This window comes from Astatotilapia calliptera, chromosome 3 (genome assembly GCF_900246225.1).
Source record: "Astatotilapia calliptera chromosome 3, fAstCal1.2, whole genome shotgun sequence".
Taxonomy (NCBI): Eukaryota; Metazoa; Chordata; class Actinopteri; order Cichliformes; family Cichlidae; genus Astatotilapia; species Astatotilapia calliptera.
The window spans coordinates 27,019,224-27,040,941 of record NC_039304.1 but is presented as its reverse complement, the minus strand read 5'-3'; the positions used below and the strand labels follow the sequence as shown (position 1 = coordinate 27,040,941).

Genomic DNA, 21,718 nt, shown 5'->3' with positions numbered 1-21,718 from the left:
AGGGGACAGGACGAGACGGAGAAAGAGGGGGGAAAAGAGGACGGGAGAGAGAGGAAGACGGTTAGAGTTAGAGGAGAAACTCTGACATGACAGACTCCACAAGGATTTACTCCACTCTGACGCTGGTGCTGATACAGCGCAGGAGGATTTGTGACAGGATGAAAGATGTCTGAGGACTCTGCGGAGACGAGCTGGGGTCGTGTGAATCACCCCACACTAGGCTGCTGCCTTTTGGTGCCTTAAAAGAAAGGAGTCCTAGGACGTCCTCTGAACTCATTTCCTCACTTCATGACACTTCTACTACTAGCCAAAACAGCTCAAACTGTAGGAAAGTCAAGTATGAAATTACTTGACAGAGATCTTGAGATAAAAAATGGCTAACAGCTATTTGCTATGATTCTTGCTATGATCACCGGGTTAGAGAAGAAGACACAGCTAAATATGAAGCTGCAGCCTGGACAGGAAAACTGGAAACCACATCCACCCATGAGCTCATTCAAAGCTCATTTCATACAAAATTAGTGGCACATAAACAGACTTTCTAGTTTTACCAGGACTGACAGACATGTGATTTTCATGCCTCTTGTGTCATTAAACACATCACTTTAAAGGTCTTTAGAAACAGCGAATCGGCAGCATTTATCAGGATCTATCCTAGTTCAACCTGAGCCTTTCAAGGAGGAATACTCAAAAGCATCAGTGCACACACAACAGTGACGTTCAGAAAGTCAAAATCCTGCTTTTCATTAGGAAACAAACTGTTGTAACCATCTAACGTGCAGAGCTACAAGACTGTGAAACGATGCTCCTGTAGGAACCACGAGTCCACCCTGCTCTACCCACAATCCTAAACTGAAACAGCAACACCGCCAATTGGTGGAATTCACTGTTACCATGGAAACTTCTGTTTAAACCTGCAAACGTCCTGTTGTTTAGTGAGCCAAAGCATCAAAAAGCTTGTGAGGAGTGATTGTACTGTACCATACTGGCAACCACACACACAAACTCCAAAATACATTCAAATTTCTTATTTTTTAACGTTATTATGAACCGTATAATCACTACAGTGATGAAAATAAGGTTCACTGTGGAATCAGGATTTACGGGATGAGCAGCTTCTTCACTGTTAAGATTAATCATCTACAGTTTTGCACAGTCGCTGTTTTTTTCTCCTTTATTTTTTTTTAAACTCTTAACATCAGGACTATTAGAAAAGGGAAAACAGATTAAAATTAATTAAATAAATGCATTTAAAAGTTGCCAATTTCTGGTTAAAAAGCCTTGTTATTCATCCACAACTTTTCTAGCACTATAAAGCACTGAAATCCCTTCATGCTACAAGCCCCAGTCCCTCACTGGCACAGCGGTCCTTACTGTATACATGCAGCGCTTTTAACCTTTGCACTGGGGGAATTTTGTCTGTTCAGTATCTCGCACAAAGACACAATGATGAACCACCGAGCTGCCGAGCCAAGACTGTCCCGAAGCGTCAGGCTAATGTTAAGACATTAAAAGCCGAGCTGCTGAGCTGCACACAAGTAAAGATCCCAGATGTGATATTTGCATTACAGGATCTGCTTTCCGACCAACCGGGCTCTTTGGACACCCGCTGCAGGTCCACTGACATGTCTCCCTTTTCTGTATCTCCAACACGTCATCCTCCTCATGTTTAGATGGTTGAGGGCTAACTCCGTTTGCAAGGAGGAGCAGAGACCCCCCCTCCTCCTAGTTTGTGTGTTGCACCCAAACATCTTCCCAGGAGATAAACCAATCGATTTTGTTTAGCCTCTGCACAGAAATGAAACGACAATTTGTTTTTACTCTAAAATGATTTGCATATTTAATTTGGAAGCTGCAGCAGTTTCATTTTGATTTAAACTGACAGACGGGCAGATAAAGAGGAGATGGTATTAATTACTGTCCTCAACCAAACTCATCATTCCTGCAGGCAGTCAGTCAGCTAATGCTATTACTGCTCCGTCTGCTCAGCCAGGCGCACACACACAGACACACACTTGTCCTGCTGTGCTACACCCCGCCTGGTCTGCCTCAGTCAGTTCTGAGAAGGGTTAGCAACCTGTCTCCACCCCCTTTGCCCTCCCTCCACTACCGCGCTCCACAGGAGCCACCTGTATAAGCACAGCTAATTAGCTTTGTGCAGTAACTAATGGAAACGACCAGCACTGATTCGATCTAACGATATAATTAGAACACTTACTGGGCTAAGTTAAGAGTCCCATTTGCGTGACAGCTAGCTGGTTCTGCATAATGTCACCATGCGCATGCATGTGACTTTAAAGAACATCAGCCACGCAGTCACGTCTATGATTAGCAGACTAATGGAGTGGGAAATTTAAAAGCATGTGGAGTCCTTTCCTTGATGCACTTCAAAATTTATAAGAATCTTTCAGCAAACTCTCTTATGTCAGGCGTGGAAATACAGTGTGCAGGTCTAGGTGAAGTGACCTGGGTGGGAATGAATGGGATCATTTTGCAGGGATTATGTTATTTTTGTTAAATATTATAAGTATGTTTATATTAATTTTTTTTCTCTATTTCACAGCCTTAAATGTACAGGCTAATTACCCCGAATGTACAGATCATCTGTAATCCTTTTCTTCTCTTTTTCTTTATATGTATAAAAGAAAAACTCTTAATAAAAAGATATTGTTTAAAATCCCACTAATGCTGCAGAAAGCAAGCCCGCATGGAGAAAATGTAACAGAAAGAATTTATATAAATATGACGCCAGAGCTGTTAAACAAAAATAATATTATCTGTCCTTAAATTTAAATTTCTTACAACTGAAGCCCAAGTAAATGTATAAATTTACAGAATATGTTCCGTTAGCTTAAAAGTACAAAAATTGTGTTTTGTTTTAAATGAACAGACAGTCAAAATATCATAAATTTCCATAGTAGACGGTGAAAAAACAGGAACATTCATTGTTTATTTACTTTGCTGTAGTATGAATGGCCATGAGGTATTTAGAAAAGCTGTAAAACATCTGAACCTGCCTAAAATTTATGCCCTCCTTCACATTTAGTGGGCCGATTCTGGACCCCAGGCCTTATTTTTGACACCACTGGGTGTAGCATAAGAGTTAAATTGCTCTCTGCAAAAATCCATACTTAGGATCTACAGGGTGGGCCATTTATATGGATACACAGTAATAACATGGGAATGGTTGGTGATATTAAAGTCCTGTCTGTGGCACATTAGTATATGTGAGGGGGCAAACTCCTCAAGATGGGTGGTGACCATGGTGGCCATTTAGAAGTCGGCCATCTTGGATACAACTTTTGTTTTTTCAATAGGAAGAGGGCCATGTGACACATCAAACTTATTGGTAATGTCACAAGAAAAACAATGGTGTGCTTGGTTTCAACGTAACTTTATTCTCAACCATTCCCATTTGATTACGGTGTATCCATATAAATGGCCCACCCTGTACCGTGAAACTACACTGAGATGAGCCTGCTTATAACACAAAGCAAATCAATAATATGCTGTTATGTTTTTTTGGATTACTCTCTACGAAAAAGTCTTGATCGTGAACTTAATGTCCACACTTAAGACTTGATTACTTGATAAGTGCTTATGAAAAGCTGGAGGCGAGTGGAGAGCAGCTTTTTGGAGCTGTTCAAAAAGTGCCTCATTCAAAGCCTGACAAGAAAAAAAGAGTTGTTATGTCATCGCCTCACAAGCGGATTAGTGTTTCATGGTGCATCCCTGTTCACGATGATGAAACAGAGAGGTTTTACAAACTGCCTCGATTAATTCTGCATGGCTGCACGGTACAAACCTCAAAGTGATTCACAGAGCAAGAAAACAATAAGAAAATAGAATATGCCTTCCACATGCTACCACAAACATCTCTGTGTTAAATGAATTGCGACCTGTGTCCTTTTATCTGTTGTGTAAAACATGCAGGCTGGTCCGAACAAGTGGTGCAGCTCATGTGAGAATGAAGAGGTGAAGATCGTGGCTGAGTGTTATGAGGGCGCGTGTTAATGTAAATGGATTAAAGTCCGGGCTAACAGCGGATTGTGTGTGCGGTGAATTCAAGTGTAAATTGAGGGAATGATTTGCATAAGCTCATATTTGTTACTTTTAATACTAACTCGTTAGTCTGCAGTCTTAAAATGTGCTAATTTGCAAAGCACCACCCTGACTGTGAAACAGTATGAAGACATGTTGTTTTAGAAGTGACAGCTCGTATATTGAACTGTAAACATAAGCACTCAAACATGAACCTGATTAAATCTGAAGGTTTTAACTGGGTCTTGTTCCAAAGTATGCAGTGAAAGACAATCCAACCACTCCCCATGAAGGCCGATCAATACCCACTACTGACATATTTATCGAGGTCCTCCTGGGCTGCAGATTTGTCAGCTCCACATCCATGAGGAGAATCTCCCGTTCCACCAGATCCCAAAGGTGCTGTGTTAGACTGAGATCTGGTGACTGTGGAGGCCACTTGAGTGTGGTGAACTCATTGTCATGGTCAAGAAACCAGTTTGAGATGATGTGAGCTTTGTGACATGGTGTGTTATCCTGCTGGAAGCAGCCATCAGAAGATGGTACACTGTGGTCATAAAGGGATGAACATGGTCAGCAACAATATCCAGGTAGGGGTTTAAACAATAGTTAACTTTAATTAAGTGGTACAGGGTGTGCGACGAAAATATCCCTCACACAGCCACTGCATGCAGAAGCCCGGCTAGCTCAGTCGGTAGAGCATGAGACTCTTAATCTCAGGGTCGTGGGTTCGAGCCCCACGTTGGGCGACATAGTTTTAGGTCAGAAATTACGAGGTTGCTCTCAGGTAAGAGTCTAACAACCCACGTGTACTGTTAGGTGAGCTCCAATCTAGTTGATCAATGGCAATGATAATTTGCATATTAACGATCAAGGAACTCACAGTCCGTTGTTCATTCAGTGGGCTGGTTTCAATCATTATGCAAATGTACTGTTACTAAGATTGGGGAAACCTGCAGTCGAAAGACGAAAGGATTTTCCCACTGAAAACGCTACGTCCAGATGAACAGAATCAACCTTTTGGGATCTACTTACCTGGATGATTGAGCATGCATCAAGACACTATGAAGTCTGACTTATTGTAGAAGGTCTTGCTTAGAAAGCAGTTCTTCCAGTTTGCAGAAGAGAAAGTTCCTTGGGAGGGCCACCCCAACACAAGCCTGGCTAGCTCAGTCGGTAGAGCATGAGACTCTTAATCTCAGGGTCGTGGGTTCGAGCCCCACGTTGGGCGATACAGTTTTGGGTCAGAACTTAATATGACATTTCTCTCAGGTAAGAGTCCAACAGCCCCAGTGGGTTGAGAGGTCAGTTTCTATCTAGTTGATCAAATCTTACAATGCTGTGATTGCAGCCATTCCCCAACTCTCTGTGAATGGTACTCATGGCCATTGATCAGTGGGTTTTAGTCAGTGGTTGTTGATCAATGGTCATGAGAATTTGCATAATTATGATTAAGGAACTGACCTCCCAGCCCACTGTTCCTTCAGTGGGCTGGTTTCAGTCATTATGCAAATTTACTGTTTAGGGGAAACCTGCAGTCAGCTGAGACTGAAGAAGTCACTTGGATGAGTGACGAAACATTTCTCCCACTAAAAACGCTACGTCCAGATGAACAGAATCAATTTTTGGGATCTACTTACCTGGATGATTGAGCATGCATCAAGACACTATGAAGTCTGACTTATTGTAGAAGGTCTTACTCAGAAAGCAGTTCTTCCAGTTTGCAGAAGAGAAAGTTCCTTGGGAGGAATACTGATGAGAGGTGATTGTGGTTCAGGACTATCGACCTCCAGGAGCCTGAACTGTTAATACAAGGCAGCATAAATCCATATTTGCATGTTGTTTACACCAAATTCTGATCCTACCATCTGAATGTTGCAGCATAAAGCGAGACTCATCTAATTAGGAAAGGTTATTCCAATCTTCTGTCATGCAATTTTGATAAGCAAATGTGAAGTGTATCAGTTTCGTGCTTTTAGATGACAGGAGTGGCATCCAATGTGGTCTTCTGCTGCTGTAGCCCATCTGCTTCAAGGTTTGACAAGGTGTGCCTTCAGAGCTGGGTTCATTGTTCATGGTGTAGATTGAACTAGGTGCTGGAAACATCCCTCAGAGATTTGGGTCCATTTGGACATGACAGCATCTCACAGTTGCTGCAGATTTGTCAGCTCCACATCCATGAGGAGAATCTCCCGTTCCACCAGATCCCAAAGGTGCTGTGTTAGACTGAGATCTGGTGACTGTGGAGGCCACTTGAGTGCAGTGAACTCATTGTCATGGTCAAGAAACCAGTTTGAGATGATGTGAGCTTTGTGACATGGTGTGTTATCCTGCTGGAAGCAGCCATCAGAAGATGGTACACTGTGGTCATAAAGGGATGAACATGGTCAGCAACAATATCCAGGTAGGGGTTTAAACAATAGTTAACTTTAATTAAGTGGTACAGGGTGTGCGACGAAAATATCCCTCACACAGCCACTGCATGCAGAAGCCCGGCTAGCTCAGTCGGTAGAGCATGAGACTCTTAATCTCAGGGTCGTGGGTTCGAGCCCCACGTTGGGCGACATAGTTTTAGGTCAGAAATTACGAGGTTGCTCTCAGGTAAGAGTCTAACAACCCACGTGTACTGTTAGGTGAGCTCCAATCTAGTTGATCAATGGCAATGATAATTTGCATATTAACAATCAAGGAACTCACAGTCCGTTGTTCATTCAGTGGGCTGGTTTCAATCATTATGCAAATGTACTGTTACTAAGATTGGGGAAACCTGCAGTCGAAAGACGAAAGGATTTTCCCACTGAAAACGCTACGTCCAGATGAACAGAATCAACCTTTTGGGATCTACTTACCTGGATGATTGAGCATGCATCAAGACACTATGAAGTCTGACTTATTGTAGAAGGTCTTGCTTAGAAAGCAGTTCTTCCAGTTTGCAGAAGAGAAAGTTCCTTGGGAGGGCCACCCCAACACAAGCCTGGCTAGCTCAGTCGGTAGAGCATGAGACTCTTAATCTCAGGGTCGTGGGTTCGAGCCCCACGTTGGGCGATGCAGTTTTGGGTCAGAACTTAATATGACATTGCTCTCAGGTAAGAGTCCAACAGCCCCAGTGGGTTGAGAGGTCAGTTTCTATCTAGTTGATCAAATCTTACAATGCTGTGATTGCAGCCATTCCCCAACTCTCTGTGAATGGTACTCATGGCCATTGATCAGTGGGTTTTAGTCAGTGGTTGTTGATCAATGGTCATGAGAATTTGCATAATTATGATTAAGGAACTGACCTCCCAGCCCACTGTTCCTTCAGTGGGCTGGTTTCAGTCATTATGCAAATTTACTGTTTAGGGGAAACCTGCAGTCAGCTGAGACTGAAGAAGTCACTTGGATGAGTGACGAAACATTTCTCCACTAAAAACGCTACGTCCAGATGAACAGAATCAATTTTTGGGATCTACTTACCTGGATGATTGAGCATGCATCAAGACACTATGAAGTCTTACTTATTGTAGAAGGTCTTACTCAGAAAGCAGTTCTTCCAGTTTGCAGAAGAGAAAGTTCCTTGGGAGGAATACTGATGAGAGGTGATTGTGGTTCAGGACTATCGACCTCCAGGAGCCTGAACTGTTAATACAAGGCAGCATAAATCCATATTTGCATGTTGTTTACACCAAATTCTGATCCTACCATCTGAATGTTGCAGCATAAAGCGAGACTCATCTAATTAGGAAAGGTTATTCCAATCTTCTGTCATGCAATTTTGATAAGCAAATGTGAAGTGTATCAGTTTCGTGCTTTTAGATGACAGGAGTGGCATCCAATGTGGTCTTCTGCTGCTGTAGCCCATCTGCTTCAAGGTTTGACAAGGTGTGCCTTCAGAGCTGGGTTCATTGTTCATGGTGTAGATTGAACTAGGTGCTGGAAACATCCCTCAGAGATTTGGGTCCATTTGGACATGACAGCATCTCACAGTTGCTGCAGATTTGTCAGCTCCACATCCATGAGGAGAATCTCCCGTTCCACCAGATCCCAAAGGTGCTGTGTTAGACTGAGATCTGGTGACTGTGGAGGCCACTTGAGTGCAGTGAACTCATTGTCATGGTCAAGAAACCAGTTTGAGATGATGTGAGCTTTGTGACATGGTGTGTTATCCTGCTGGAAGCAGCCATCAGAAGATGGTACACTGTGGTCATAAAGGGATGAACATGGTCAGCAACAATATCCAGGTAGGGGTTTAAACAATAGTTAACTTTAATTAAGTGGTACAGGGTGTGCGACGAAAATATCCCTCACACAGCCACTGCATGCAGAAGCCCGGCTAGCTCAGTCGGTAGAGCATGAGACTCTTAATCTCAGGGTCGTGGGTTCGAGCCCCACGTTGGGCGATATAGTTTTAGGTCAGAAATTACAAGGTTGCTCTCAGGTAAGAGTCTAACAACCCACGTGTACTGTTAGGTGAGCTCCAATCTAGTTGATCAATGGCAATGATAATTTGCATGTTAACGATCAAGGAACTCACAGTCCGTTGTTCATTCAGTGGGCTGGTTTCAATCATTATGCAAATGTACTGTTACTAAGATTGGGGAAACCTGCAGTCGAAAGACGAAAGGATTTTCCCACTGAAAACGCTACGTCCAGATGAACAGAATCAACCTTTTGGGATCTACTTACCTGGATGATTGAGGATGCATCAAGACACTATGAAGTCTTACTTATTGTAGAAGGTCTTACTCAGAAAGATTGAATGCCAATACAAGCCCGGCTAGCTCAGTCGGTAGAGCATGAGACTCTTAATCTCAGGGTCGTGGGTTCGAGCCCCATGTTGGGCGATGAATTTATGAGGTTTCTCTCAGGTGAGATTATAACAACCCACATGGGCTGAGAGGTCAGTTGGCAATGCGGTCTTGGTTCAAGGATGACACATGATGTGCGTGAATTCCTGTCAGCTTGTTGCATTCTTTCAATTCTCCTCTGCATTCTCGCTTGAACAATAACTTTTAACCCACTGGATGTTTTCTCCTTTTCAGACTTTCAGACTCATGATGACTGTGTGAGAAATCCCAGCAGACTAGCAGTTTGTGAATTACTCAGACCGACAACCATCCCACACTCAAAGTCACTTAAATCACCTTTCCTCCTCACTCTGACGCTCAGTTTGACCTTGAGTAGGCTGTCCTGATCATATCTACATGCCTTAAAGCAGTGCCATGTGATACGGCTCATTATTCAAGTTACCAAACAGGCGAATGGGTGTAGCTAATGAAGTGACCAAAACCTTGAACCTTGAATTCAGGGTTTAAGCACAAGTGACAGAAATTTTACAAAACTATTGCTTATTCACATTTAAAACAGTAAAGAGACCCATTATGTATAAAATCCATAGAGAAAGATATGTTGATGAACAGATGAACAATTTGTAAAACATGCCTTGAGTTCTTCTTATGGAGTTTGACCAATCAGAAATCTGAAATATTCCTGGAGCCACACGAAAACATCATAAACAACTCTTTTTTCATGACTAAGATCATTTAACGTCTTTTTTCTGGATGAAGAAACATGCAGCTCTTCAGAACCTTGTGGAGCCAAGAAGCAAACACTAATATCTGTGTAATGTTAACAGCTAGGCTTGTACAGCCAAGCCTGATTGACAGTCTGGGAGCGCACAGCTATGACAACAGCAAAGAGAGCCAACACAGTGAAACAGAGCTAATGTTTTATTCTGAGTCAGGATTACTCTGGTTTTTGCTCTGCAGGCCTGGGAAGCTCTCAGTTTGGTGGAACGCCAAATGTCAGCTAACAAAAGGCATCCGCGAGTACGAAGCAGAACAAAGCACTAAATAATAAAACATTTACAAAACTATGTACAAACAAAATGAGTGGGACGAGTGTTGTATGAAAATCACGTGATAAAAGGCAGGCTCGATGCAAAGAAAAGAGCAGAAAAGTGTTTGTTTCTTATGTTGCATGAACCACACTGAATGTTAACAGCAGCGATGTCAGTTACAGCTTCATTTCTACCACCCCCAACCCCCAGCACGCTGACTCTTGCTTCCTTTCTCCTCCCCTCTTCCCTCATCCTTTAACTAACTGTATCCCTTACGCCCTCCCCCCCGCTCAGGCTCAGCTCTCTTTGATGTCTGCATTTGTTGATGCTCTTGGATGAGGAGCAATTCTGCAAAAACGATGTCAATTACAGCGGTAGCACACATGCACACCTTTTTTTGCGCTAATCCTCACTAAAAACAAATAATGCAAAAGAGAGAAGAAGAGACGGGCGATTTAACACTCTCTTTTTACTTCCTCTCCTTTTTTTTGCCCCCCTCCTTCTGTGAGAAGAACCAGCAGACTCTGTGGAGTTGTTGTCATGGTTTCTTGGGAAGCGTTTTCATTTTTTGGCGATCAGAGCAGGGCTGCGAGAGACAGAAGAGAGTTTACACCGAGGCGATCGAGTTTTGCGAGGGATCTCAGTCACTTCATTGTTTCCAGTGTCTGTGTGTGTGCCTACAGTACCTCTTAAGTGAGGCTGAATGCAGATGAGCTGTTATGAAACAGCTACTTTAAAGACAAAACATATCAGATAAACACCAAGTGCACACACTCCTGACTGTCCAGCAGCATTTGCAATAACATTCAGAATCAGGGTTCTGGCTCCGTTTCCTAAATTCATCATCCTTTTTTGCCACATGGATCATTTAAACAAAGAGACCATTTATGGTCAAATTGCTGGTCTGGATTTGAAAGATAAAGCTGAATCAATCCTAATATCCAGTCCTATTTATAACTGGTGAGCGGGCTGTGCACCCGGTTACTGCTCTCTCGCCCCTCTTCACAAACATGGCTGTGGAGGCCAACTGTGCAGTTTCTAAAGTGTGCAAATGCTCTGCCTTTTTACTCAGACTATAGATAAAAGATAAATGTATCCACTGTGATGAACATATTTTAAAGCCTTAATCTTTAAATTCTTCATGGACACATTTACATTTTATTTATTGTTTACTCTATTTAATTTGTAAAATATGTGTACACACACACACACACACACACACACACACACGTAGAAAAATATTTAGTATACACATCCAGAAATGCATATACTATTATATATTGTACATATATTTATTAGTTTCAGATGTAGCCATTCTTGTATTTTGCTTGTTTACATTATTGTATTTTGCACAACTCTGTTGCTTGTGAAGCTCGCACACAAGAATTTCACTCACATGTGCTGTACCAATGTACCTGCACATGTGATGTGACAATAAAAGTGATTTGATTTGATTTGATTACATTCTTCAAGAGGGCGGAGCAGGCAGTTGTCAGCTAACACTAGCTAGCCTGGTAAGGCCTCAGGCACACAAGCCTAGGGACTGGAGGTTGGCAGGGAGAAAATGTGTGTTCCCTGAGCGGTTGGACAGTGGTTGCTGGCAGTTGCTAGGTTATTTAGATGCAACACCAAAAACCTCCCTGTGATTGCTTTGGTCACTGCCGCGGTTGTTTGCATGGAAGACGCCTCCTTGTCTGCGAGCACTCGCTAACTGCATGCCAAAATATGCAGACTGGGCAAGCTTTAGCTAATATTCACACACTGGTGTGTGCTCCTGTTGAGCAGTGTGTGAGTGTTACACAGAAAGCACTTAGGCAAGGAAAAAAGTGAATGGGAGAACGAGGCTTGTAGTACAAAGTGCTTTAAGTGCTCAAGCAGATGCAGTGCATTTACAGCCCTTTTCCCTACTGATTGGTGGTTACCACTAACAGGTCTCTAGGCGTGTGTGACTGCGTGACCGGGTCTTTAGTAATCAAATTCCATAGCGACCTCCAACCAATTGCCAACCAGTCTCTAGGCCTCAGTGACCTTGGGGAAAAGGGTAGTGCTTAACCGACACAACCCATACACCACAGCAGACACAGGTGTGGTGCATGAGGTAATGAACACTGCCTCAGTCTCTTGAGATTAGTGATCAGAAGAGGTTATAGAACCAAAAGCAAAACCAAAAACAAAAGCAAGCACCTATGCTAAGTAGATTACAGGCACAAAGCTTGTTAGATAACAAAAAAGCTACCGAGCAGCCTCGAGCTAAATCACACAGAAGTATGAAACAGAGAGAGGAGTGCTGCTTACACTACAGCTTTACTCATGCTCGCTGATCCCCAGCACAGCCGATCCCTGAAGTCCAGTTTGTATCTGGTGTGATTGCTGCACGTGGGTTGGGGTGTGGAGTCGGTAGCATTTGTACATGTTACAAATGTAGTGTGGTCACTAACCTTGCCCAAGCACGGACCTCAAAAACGTTCTTAACCGCACAATTTCTAAATAATTAACGTTTCTGTGCTCCGCCAGAGCGCTTCTTTAGAAACATGCGTGTGCATTAAAGACGAGGAGAGTGCGCGTGACAGGAAGGAGCTGAGATGCTGAAGCGAGATGGAGCGTGCTTGGGCCTGCATCGGAGACGGGGAGGAGGAGGGGCCAACTGTGCACGGGCACGGTGCGAGGTAACCAGGCCTAGTATGAATTAACTATAAATCATTGAAGCTCTCACAGCAAATGATTGGTGTTGGAGCTGGATAGCAGAACTAGGACACCGCTGCAATCGGTGACAGCTGAAGGTGAGACAGAGGAGGAGAAGTGAGGATGGAATCAGCAACACATGAGGGGGAAGAGTGCAATGACCACAGCTGTAACAGCTTTCCTCACGGAGTCCTGCAGGGACTGCTTTAAAACTCCGTGGGGTGCATTAAGGAACTACCTGATTAACCCCTTAATAAATATAGAGAACAGTTATTCCAAAGATATGGCCACAGAATAGCAGATGCCAGTCGCTTCAGACACACAATCATTTTCCATGCCCTCTTTTATCCTCCACTAATGTGGTTAGTAAACAGGTCAGCCACAGAATGAATGCAGTGAGCGCAGTGTTTCTGAGCTGCATTCAGTCCACCACTCTGTGTGTGTGTGTTGTGAAAACTCCCCTCGCACCCCTCTGCGACCCTCACAATTAAATGTGCCGACCTCAGCGCAATTGCAACAAGTCATCCAGCAGAACCGTGTGACCTGACACTGTCACACTTACAGCACACAGGCAAACTGGGCCTCCTGGTGCAGGGTTGGTGGGCGGTGAGCCCCGGATACTGGGACGAAGGCGAGGGGAGACGGGTCACATTAAAGCTGTGGATGTGATGCCTCACAGTGTCCCAGTTTCACTGCTCCCAGTTCAAAAATTGGGGAGGTGGAACGCGGCGAGCTCAGGCGAGAAAATCTGCTGGTTCCAGCTCTCTGACTCCTAAAGCTGAGGAGCTACATGCTAACAGTAGAAACATCAGAAAATCAGAATCTCTGGTTTAATTTGTATCATTTTTGCTGCGCTGGACGTTTTTGTGCTTGATTATGTAATTTATTCAAGGAAAAATAAGGCCTGTGCAGACTTGCCTTTTTTTAGTTTTATCCATTTGTGTCACTTTAACTGTTGGATCTCATTTTGTGTTGTAAAAAAAAAAATGAAATTTTTGTCCTTAAAACGCACTTTTCAATTTTTCAATTCAATTCAGTTTTATTTATTTTTAAAGACAATAATACAATGTAAGTGAATAAGATATACTTACTTCCTGACAGTGTTTGACCTCAGCACTGCGTTCCATGCTACTCAGCACGCATCATTTTTGAAAGACTCCTCATTTAAATAACTTTCTCCACCACAGCTGAAGCATATTTTGTGCTCATGACATTTTGGTAAAACTATATTTTTCCCCATTTCTGTTACTCTTCGCTTCTAAAAAAATGAAATTGCTTTACAGTTACTAGGCCTAGTCTAAAGATCATTAGAGACAGCATATCTCGCCTTTTAAAATACTAACAGAATATTTTTAAATTAGCAGAACTGAAAGAAATCCCCTTTGTTTTGATAAATTTCCAATTAACTACCCAACAGTTACAGTTATGTCATTACAAAGGCTCTTTAATTATCTGCACAATGGGTGGAGAGAAAAGAAAAAACCTTCAAACGTGGCTTTTATTCCTGTGTACACGCACTGCTATCAGCTGATTTAAGCTAGCTGTGCAGGAAGGGAGGAGGAAAAGGGTGAAGTGGTGGGGTGGGTGATTTTGTCATTTTTAATGCATGAAAGCACAAGAGCGTGACAGTAAACTGCGTCGTGGACATATTTATAGCACTTCCACAACAACTTTGGCTGTTTGCAGGCATCCGTGCATGCAGACAGCATGCTAAAGCAAAGCTAGCGAAGACCTTAGAGGTGAGTGACCCTGGCCCAGCAGCCTGTCAGCAGTGCAGAACGGTCAGGCTCAGGGCTTCTATTTCACAACGCCCCGTCGTTTTCTTCTACTGCAGAGCTGCAGTGTTACAGACGACGTGGAATTTGTTAAAAGCTGAAGGGTTCATCATTCTCATTATTGCACTGCACATGTAACAAGTACTTCCACTGACAAACTGCTCTTTCCTTAACGATGTGTGACACGCTCACAGCTGAATGTTCTGCACTAATGTGGCGATGAAGGCGTTCATGCAAAAAAACCCGTCTAAGTTCAAAGTCAGAGCTGCAACACAGCAGACCATCCATCCCACACAGATTTGCTTTTTCTGGCCAAGTGAAACGCTGCTGCACAGCAGAGCACCGTCAGACTCACAGGAAGCGGGGAATTGAGTGCAATCCAAGCTGTCTGTCGAGCAGCAGTGTGCAAGCCTCAGCCCACAGAAAGCTTCACTTTACAACATTACATTTTCCCACTTTTTGATTAACTCTGGCAGAAAACACCTCAGACACGCAGAGCTGCAGAACACGGGCCTCCTCTGTGGAGCTGAAAGGCGACATGTTGTCACGACATATTCGATGAAAAATGACTCGTATGGAATAACAGAAAACTCAATAATTGGAGGTTTTCAAATTTACAGATGTAAGTAATTAAGTAAGTGTGTTACTTGGTTTAGTAGATGCAGAAAACAGTGATTTCATAAAGTATTAGATCAAGTAAATTTGTAAAATCTTACATTGTAAAAAAGTAGGAAGAAAATACTTGAATTATAAGGTCAAGCACCCACCATGTCGCCATGGTGACTGCTCCCATCTTTTAAACAACAAGAGACAACAAATTTATTAAAGCAATGACGTCCTGTGATACAAGTACACGCTCACTACTTTCATAGGAGATAAGGAGGTAAGATAATCAAATGCACTTGATTAAATGATCATCAGCAAATGTGAGCGCCGCTGTAGCACAAGTTTTGGTGGTTTGGAGCATTCAGGTGTGCGTTACCACAATAAACAATCCTACCAGGAGCGCACGTCCCAGCACATTCACCCAAAATTCAGACTATGCAATATTCAGAGAAACTGCAAACAACCGAATTCAATTTTAGCTTTTATTTATATAGCATCAAAAGACAACAGTTAAAAGTAAAGACCCTATAACAGAGAGAAACCCTCAATAATCAAACAACCCAAGGGCAACATCTCACACTCTAAAACTGGGTCATGCAACAGGACAACGATCCCAGCAGATCTACAACAGAATGACTGAAAAAGAAAACATTTCAAGGTGTTGCAACGATCCAGACCACAACCTGTTTAAAACCTTCAGAGAGCCGTGCATAAATGAATGCAGTGGCTCTTCCCACTGAGAACAGAAGCACTCAGGTCCTGACGACCGGGTGAGAAAACAATATCACATTCTGCAGATTCTGAGGGAAAACACGGCCTGGAAACGCATCCAGCTGAGAGAGACAAAAAGTAAATATTTCCTGCCAACAATCTGAAATAATTTCCCTAAAGAACGGTGCACCAGAAGTAAGTTAATAATAAATGGACTCTGACAGTGCAGCCAGCAGGAGAAATCAAGGAAGAAACGGGGAATGTGAGGTTTGTACACACAGAAAACAGCAGAAAGATATAAAGAACAACATCTATAACATGCAAATCAACTAAAAAATTTACTTTCAACCACTTTAGGCTTGGTACATATTCGACATGCAGTCATTGATCCATCCATCTTCTTCTGCTTACTCAATTCCAGTTGGAGCCTATCCCGGCTATTATAGCGTGAGAGGTGGGGTGCACGAGGACAGGTCACACTCATATTCACCCTACTAGCGCCTACTTAACTAGACTCGACTCTGTTTTGATCATTTTCCATTACAACTGAGTACCACCTCAATGTGGGTAGGGTTGTTATAGCAACGCAGTCTAAAGGCCCTTTTCCATTAGTACCTACTCTTATTGGCTCGCCACTGATCGCCACGAATCGACTCGGATCAACTGGTTTTCCATTATAATCCAGTACTACCTAACGTGCGTGATCGCCATTGTAGCAATGCGTCCAAGCGTCCTGCGCCGTAATTAATATGCAACACTAACGCTACAAAAAGTGGACGTTGAGGCAAAAATATACCTGCTGCTCGGTCTGTGGCTTTTCATTAGACTCGGGGATCAGGGTGTTGGTTTTTGTAGCCATATTTCTCATTGCTGGGTTTCAACAATGGTGGTTTTAACTTTTATGAACGAGATGGTCTCATGACTCATCGAGTGACGCTACTTACCAGCTAATCAGTGGGATGCAGTCTGACGATGGCACATTTTAGTAGCTGCTCGGATCGCTTGGAAACCCGGGCAAGCAGGCACTAAAAAAGTACCTGGTACCAGGTACTACAACCTAATGGAAAACACTGCTTTCTTTTAAGTTGCCAAGTGAATATTTAAAAAACATATTTGAGCAGAGCTCTGTTTATGTTTTAAGACAAAAATAAGACACTCATGAGAAGTAAATGGGGCAGTGGCTCTAAGCGAATATGATACAACCACCTTTAAGTAAGAACAGAGCATGGAAAATTCACGACAGACAGATCCTATTCAGCATGTCAGATGGTTATTCAAACAACAAAAAAGCCCAAGAGTCCACCTCTAAGCGGCCACATCACTCAGCGTGAGTGCACCCTGAAGAGCCTGCTGTGTATCTTCAGAAGTAATTCAAACCATTAACCACAACTGAACACGTGTTGGAGGGAAAATCCGAGGAAGGCAGAGATCTGTTGCAATAATACAATAAAATCCCCACTTCCTGTCACCTGGAAATGTTTAAAGCTGACCAGCTCTGGTTCAGAGGCAGAGAAACAGGCTGGAGGTTTAATACCAGAACAGGCCCCTCAGGGAGGAAAGAACAGCAAATGCATGTCTGGAAAATGAATAATGTGCCTTCTACTGGAGAAAAAAAGAGGATCCCCTGAACGGCTGACTCCTGAAATACAGATTTTGGTGAAAACACGGCACTTCCTGATGGAATCCTAATCATCCTCTGAGGCAAACGTGGGAGACTGAGGGTTAAATCTCTCACAAAGTCAGAAAAAAAACACGCACAACTCATCTAAGATGGAAGGCTGTTTTCGGCTGGAAGCTACCCATTTATTTCTGCAGGGATGAAACTGAGAGTTCAAGCATCAACATCACTGAATCAGAGCTAATAAGCACTCATATGTGACTTTTAGACAACAACCTTCATTTGAATCTAGGGGGCCGTGAGGTCTCTAAAAGACCAGAAACTCAGAGGAGTGAGGCACAAACAAAGGGCTGAAGCTATATTTGATCCTTGTTCTGAAAAGAACGCTCATAAACAGGCCTGGTGCTGAACATAAACACAGCCTTCATCGCAAAGCGTGGATAAAGGACGAGTCGAACTAACTTGTTTCTTTTATGAGATTAAAGGAAAGATGTGTTCCAGTAATTTTACTGTGTGTGTTATTCTGCTGGTCACATGCTGGAACACGGTCAGGAACAACACTCAGGAAGGCTGTGGTGTTTAAAGGATCCATGACACCACCATCATCCTGAACCATACAGGGCAGGATGGAGCCGTGCTTTCATGTTGTTTCATGCCAAATTCAGACTCTATCTTCCAAAAGCTGCAGTGGAAATCGAGACTCAGAGATTTTGGTGAATATTGACATGATTCAGGATTCATGACGAGAATCTCCTGTTCAGTCTCCCGCTTTATTGGATTGAGGTTTGGTGACCGTGGAGGCCATTTAAGTATAGTGAACCAGTCTGAGGTGATTTGAGCTCTGGGCCATGGTGTGTTATCCTGCTGGACAATATTCAAGTAGCCAGTGGTGTTTCGAAAACTCATCCAGCGGTGCAAGCCCGGCTAGCTCAGTCAGTAGAGCATGAGACTCTTAATCTCAGGGTCGTGGGTTCGAGCCCCACGTTGGGCGTTAGTGTTTTAGGACTTTACGGTCTAGTACAGATAATTGCTATAAAGTCTGCCTAATTGTGAAAGCTGTTAGTCAGAATGTATTAATCTGCACACTGTGTAATCCACAGTTCATCCAGTGTGCAGATTAATACATTAATACAAGCTGGTGGCTTAGTGGTAAATGACTGGTACTTGATAGGAGCTCTTGCAATGACTTCTTACCACTAGCCTCACTCACACACACAAGCTTTATTAACCAAAAGTTCACATTCAGAGGATTCATTGACTGTCAAGAATTTGTCAACATGCAGACTACAGAATCTGAGGATTCAACCAAAAACCTTCACAATTAGGAGACAACCTCCACACCAAGATTCAGTATGATGCCCAAAGCTTGTTTTTCAGCAGCTTACATGACAGTAAACTGATGTAAGTTCTGTCTTAAAAGAGAATCGCCCAACGTGGGGCTCGAACCCACGACCCTGAGATTAAGAGTCTCATGCTCTACCGACTGAGCTAGCCGGGCTTACACAACCTAAACTACTTTCATTTCCAGGGGTACAACATACCATATAAGCAGGTCATCATCTTGACCACATCGACATGAATAGATGCATCAATTTACTGCCAGGAGGCTGATTAGATATTTGAATCACTGCAGGAATTTTAATTCATTACTCAAGAGAAGAAAATGCAAGTCTGGTTCAGTTCCCATGTAAAAAAAAGAAAGAAAACAAAGGTTCTAACACACCAAAGTTCTAAGAATGACAAAATAATTAGTGGATCTACAAACAAATAAATAGTACAAAACACTGTGTAAGGATGGGCAGATGGATTTTTGCTAGATAAGCTCAACAAGTCTTAATGGATGTTGCTAAGTAATAGGCTAATAAGTAATAGCACCATAATGCATTAAGTAAAAACACTTAGGAAATAACTTCCTCAAAACAGACCTTAGTTTAGTGCCTGTACACATTAATAATGTATTTTCACAAGTGTTGTCTAATTGGCTGTAGTCAGGGCATCAGTAACTGTAAGTGGACTAAAAATACCTTTGGGGGAAAGGGGGGATTATGCATGTAAAAAGCCCTTGAAAACCAGAAAACTAGCCTTTGTGGCCACAGCAGAGCGCATGCCTTTGTCACCCAGCACAGCATCGCCCCTCCTTTGTCTTTGCTTCAAGCCCTGAAGTAACTCTGTGTACGAGTGTACGAATGTGTTTATGTGTGTACAGTTAGGCATCTGTGTGTGTGTGTTGTGCTGTGTGTCCCCTGTTGGAGCGTTTATGCTTATTTAGTGCTCACCGCTCTTCGCCCTTATTCCTCGATGATTCGCTTATGTAAGAAATCAGCGCAAGCCTCTCTGAGCACCGTCTCCAATGAATACAGCAGCTACACAAACGCACATAAAAGAAGCCTATTATCTAATCACTGTTCACCCAGGCTGGAGTCTAGACTTGAAAGGATTCACAGAACTGGACTCAGTACATTAGTTCATAACAGAGCACTTATTTTCAGTGGCCAAATCTTGAAGTCATTCCACTTCCTGGATCGCTTACACTGGTAGAGGCCTCACTTTAAGATCCTATCCAATCCATGCAGATAAAGCTGTTATTCTGATTGGCTGCTTAATGTAAACAGAAGGTTTGTACTACAGGTGGGTGGGGCTTTGGTGCTCTGCACTCACTGACATCATATAGAGTTATTGGTAAAAAAAGAAAAAAGAAATCTGAAACCAAGTGTTTAGAGAGGTCTAAAGCTACTGTCATCATCTGAGGATTGAACCACCAACCCTTGTCAAGGAGGAAACAACCTCCTCTATGCCCTGAACGATAAGACCTTCCACTTGATGCATCAGGACTCGGTGTTACGCCAAAGGAAGCTTCTCCTCTGCAAAGTGGTAGGAGTGTGGCCTATTCTACCTTCTGAGTAACAGATTGCACATAAGCCAGACTTTATAGTAATTACTTGTAGTTTGCTGAGCCCCTTTTCCATTAGTACTTACTCAGATCGCCACGATTTTAAGGGTTTTCCATTTGGTCATAGTACTTTGTACTAAATGGTGCCTGCTCGCCCGGGCTTCCAAGCAATCCGAGCAGGTCATGCAGGCCACCGATTGGCTGGTAAGTGGCGTCACTCAATGAGTGATTAGAGTGTCTCATTCACAAAAAATCAAAACATCCATTTCTGAAACCCGGCAATGAGGAAAATGGCTACAAAAACAAAAACACGATGTGGTAGATACATGAAAAGCCACAGACCGAGCAGCAGGTATATTGTTGCCTCGACGTCCACATTTGTTGAAGCGTTCATGACTCGTACCAATTATGTCACAGGACGCTGGGCTATGTTGCTTTGACAACAACCATTACTTGATTGTAATGGTAAACCAGTTGAGTAAATCCAAGGAGGTATAAATGGAAAAGGGGCATTAAACTGTAAACCATCCATAATAGGTTCTGTCTTAAAAGTGCAGCGCCCAACGTGGGGCTCGAACCCACGACCCTGAGATTAAGAGTCTCATGCTCTACCGACTGAGCTAGCCGGGCTTACAAAAGATTAACCACTTTTGCCTGTTGGGAACATATAGATACAAATAAACAACAGATTAAATTTTACTGAATAAATAATAAAGATTTGGATGACAAACAGACATGTGTTTAATTCCTTTGCCCCACCCCATTTTTCGGACCATTATCCCCTGCCTCTTGCTTAAATAAAACATGGTAGAGAGCCAATAATGTGCACAAATCCCTCCAGGTGGCTGAGTTGGCTGGATTCACATTGCAGCAGGCCTCCATACTGGGAATATGAAATGAATTAATTAATTAAATTAAACACAGGAGCAACAGGAGCATCCTCGGGAGCAGAAGCAGCAAGAGAGGAGCCACAATAATAAAAACTTACTCATCTGGAATCTTTTTGATCTGACTGAGGCCTGTTTCACGGTTAAAGACATGAAAGCACAGCTTAATGGCCAATTTAAGTCAGTATGGACGTATTAAAATATCTGCAGGAATTCCAAAAATTCCAAAGTCAGGTACGCAGAGACAGAAAAACGGGGGGGACAGACACGTAGAGACAAAGTGGATCCTCTGCGCACGCTAATCCCCCCACACCCTGCACACCTCCTGCATAAGCCCCACTGCTCTTTTTTTTTCTAGCCGCCACAAGCTAGTTTGCAGCCAAATCCCACAACACATTCTCCCAACTGCTGACATTTTGTTGCAGCCAGTGAGAGAGAGAGAGGGGAGGAGAGGCACCTGACCAACCGCACTGGGAGAGATGGAGGGATTACAGGAGGGAGAAAATGGTGTGAAACCCGGCCGTCCTAAAGAAGCATGCAGCTCTTTCCTCTCGATTATCAAAGGGCTTCGTGTTTTCTGCGCGTGCAGCTCCGTGATGCAACAACAACAACAACAAATGCGCCCTCCCTTTCCCTTTCCCCCGTGTACCAGCTCCCAAGGGGAGCGGGCATGTGTCCACACCATCGCTGTCA

General features: G+C 43.1%; 1 protein-coding gene and 9 non-coding genes across 11 annotated transcripts in view; 7 read left to right on the top strand and 3 right to left on the bottom strand.

Moving 5' to 3' along the window:
- LOC113019097 (wiskott-Aldrich syndrome protein family member 3) overlaps window positions 1-21,718 on the bottom strand; it is a 57,631-nt gene that overhangs the window by 35,597 nt on the left and 316 nt on the right. The window lies entirely within an intron of this gene.
- trnak-cuu (transfer RNA lysine (anticodon CUU)) lies at window positions 4,718-4,790 on the top strand. The gene has a single exon. It is a non-coding gene; the product is annotated as a tRNA-Lys (tRNA).
- On the top strand, window positions 5,200-5,272 carry trnak-cuu (transfer RNA lysine (anticodon CUU)). Its single transcript has one exon. It is a non-coding gene; the product is annotated as a tRNA-Lys (tRNA).
- On the top strand, window positions 6,532-6,604 carry trnak-cuu (transfer RNA lysine (anticodon CUU)). Its single transcript has one exon. It is a non-coding gene; the product is annotated as a tRNA-Lys (tRNA).
- On the top strand, window positions 7,014-7,086 carry trnak-cuu (transfer RNA lysine (anticodon CUU)). Its single transcript has one exon. It is a non-coding gene; the product is annotated as a tRNA-Lys (tRNA).
- On the top strand, window positions 8,345-8,417 carry trnak-cuu (transfer RNA lysine (anticodon CUU)). The gene has a single exon. It is a non-coding gene; the product is annotated as a tRNA-Lys (tRNA).
- trnak-cuu (transfer RNA lysine (anticodon CUU)) lies at window positions 8,789-8,861 on the top strand. Its single transcript has one exon. It is a non-coding gene; the product is annotated as a tRNA-Lys (tRNA).
- trnak-cuu (transfer RNA lysine (anticodon CUU)) lies at window positions 18,167-18,239 on the top strand. The gene has a single exon. It is a non-coding gene; the product is annotated as a tRNA-Lys (tRNA).
- On the bottom strand, window positions 18,674-18,746 carry trnak-cuu (transfer RNA lysine (anticodon CUU)). Its single transcript has one exon. It is a non-coding gene; the product is annotated as a tRNA-Lys (tRNA).
- trnak-cuu (transfer RNA lysine (anticodon CUU)) lies at window positions 20,696-20,768 on the bottom strand. The gene has a single exon. It is a non-coding gene; the product is annotated as a tRNA-Lys (tRNA).